A 2,910-nucleotide genomic window follows, 5' to 3' on the forward strand; every position below is an offset into this window, starting at 1 on the left:
AATACAAAATGTTAGTTGAAATTGAACTTCAATGAATATTTGATTTCGTGGATCAACTTAACAACGAAATCCACGAAAATTGGTATTCAACGAAAATTGATGAAACCACAGTACTTAGAAATATAAAAAATGTATTAATGTTACATGTATATAGTTTGAAATAATCAGGATTTTACATGCGAATTAAAATGTCCTCAACGTAAGCTCCATAAACCAAACTCATAAATTTGAAAATTCGGGAGAATGCGCACAAGTTTCGTATATGATTTCATTTCATAACAAAATTGTTATAATTTGTCTGATAATAATCACGCATTCGAAGTAAATGTCAAATACAATTACTTTCATTATCTATGAAATACATCTATAATTAACTCGGCTTTAATTTCTGTTAACACACAAAAGTAAAGCGCAAAATATGACAAAATGCGCACATATATTTTTCTATTTTCATGGATAGCTAGAGTTAAAACAAAACCCAATTGCTAATCCTTGTGATTTCTTAGTTGTTGCGCAATAAGGCTATAAGGTTGTAGAGATTATGTAATTTTCTTGATGGAAAAGAAAAACAAATTGTCAGATAGCTTTGTTCACAAGCAAAACATCTAATACTCCTCAACACTCTTAAAAATAAACTTACTCTTTTTTCCTTCCCCTTATCATAACAGCTTCAATGTAAAAGGGTCATTTTTTTCATGCACTTAGTTCAAGGTTAAACAGTTTACAAGCAATGCATATAATGACCCATTTCTGAAAATGACTTCACCCAACATGTTTTGGTGCACTTTTCTTCCATGTGCTGATGTTCTAGTGCATGTTAATTTAGAAGTGTGACTTTATGCTTTTATAAAATTCTTTACTTTTATCTGAAACCGGCCATTAAGATTATCTGTATGCAAATGACAATATTCTTTGAAATTGAGAAAAAGCCCCCATTTGGTAGTGTCAGATTCAAAATTCATTCATAAATAGAATAAAACAAAAAGTAGACATGCAATTAGTGTATTCATTACATGCATGCACACACCAGGTACATACTCCTTACCCAAAACTGACTGATCCTGATGTTAATTACTTTCCTGTTCTTAGCAAATATGATTCTAATTCAATGCAAAAATCTTTTGTAATCTATACTCAAGTCATGTATAGTCCTCAGAGTTGATTGTTGACTAACGATATACATAGTCTTTATCAACTTCATCATTTAGACCAGCTATATATAGTATCCCAAGGAAATAATCATAGATCCTCCCATTTTTTGTGAGTGAGATCAAAGAGTTTTATTTATGTACTAAGTAAACAAACAATGATGGTATATAATAATAGATTTATTTCATGTATACAAATGTAAATGTAGATAACAAATATCGATGGTTGTAAAAAAAAATAGGAAGCATGTCTCAAGATTGAAGATATATATGACTGACAAGAATAAACACTGTCACTAGAATTAGTAGTACAACCGAAGTTGTTCCCCTTGAATTGCTTTCTTAAACATAGACACAGCAAAAAATCTAATATCCACTAAGTTCCATGATAATACATTCACAATAAAAAAGCAGTTGTAAATTTCAAAGTATGATTCGACTACAATTTAGACTAGATTATAATTTAATACAGTAAAACATATATCACTCTACATGAACATGCATGCTTGCAGAAATGGAACTACAAATGTATCTAATAATGCCACAGCACCTACATGTGTACGAGTGGCCATGATATATGGTTCTTATGCATAAAAAAAGAATGTTGATTATTTGTATTGGTAGAGATAAATCTTCATTTTATCAAAGGAATATTTTAATATTTTCCTCTGTTAAGTTTACGTTCTATAAACTAGCTGTCACAAGTTATACTCATATAACATAGGCAGAAATTAAATTTCTTTATTAACTGTCACAAGTTATATTCATAAAACATAGGTAGAAATTTAATTCATTTATAAACACCATAAAATATATAATATAGGTAGAAATTAAATTTCTTTATAAAATGTCACAAGTTAATAAAACTTAGGTAGAAATTAAATTTATTTAAATAAACCTTGCCATTATCTGAAAAAATGATGATTTGTACAAAATTCAAAAGTAATGTCAAGAGGATCAGTATGAATTTGCTTGCGTGTTACATTGTGATGTGGGCAAATCATATTATACAATAAATTTATTTAGCTAACCAAGTAACTCAGGCGTTTCAACAAGAATCAAATTATTCTTTAGTGTAAAAGATGTTAACTGATATCATTCAATTTAAAAAAAAAAAAGAGAAATACAAATAAAACATATGGCAATTGTGAACATTTAACAGATTAACAGAAATGTACAATTTAGTTTAAGGGAAAAAAAATCAACTTTATATTAGACCTACAATGTACAAATCTTCAACAATAAGGTATTTCAGCTCGGCATTCTGAATCAAGAGACCTAGAAAAGTAATGAATGTGTTTCCATGCAATCCTAAAAATTAGGTACATGTATTCCCCCCCCCCCCCCCACTCCCCTCCTTTCCCCATGAATAATTTGTATATATTTTTATTCTCAGAAGAAATCAATTGATGTCTCAATTTCCACCTGCATAAAAACAGCAATATAGACTTTAACGATAAAGAAAACAAAATTTCTCCTTCTATCAAGCCTATCACCCTCTAGGTTTAAGTCCTAACTGTATATATTAACATTTACCTTTTGTAGTTATAATTGTAAATCTTTGACACACAATACACAATTTTAAAAAAACCCTGAACAAACAAAACAGTGTTAAACAATTGAAGTTTAACATGAATGAAAGAACATTTCATAGGTAATTTAACATCATGACAGTTTTTAACATCTCTTCCCCAACCCTCTCAACTTCCATCCTTCCCATCTCAACCCCCCCCCCCCCAAAAAAAAAAATCCTTTTTTTTAA

This window comes from Crassostrea angulata, chromosome 4 (assembly GCF_025612915.1).
Source record: "Crassostrea angulata isolate pt1a10 chromosome 4, ASM2561291v2, whole genome shotgun sequence".
Taxonomy (NCBI): Eukaryota; Metazoa; Mollusca; class Bivalvia; order Ostreida; family Ostreidae; genus Magallana; species Magallana angulata.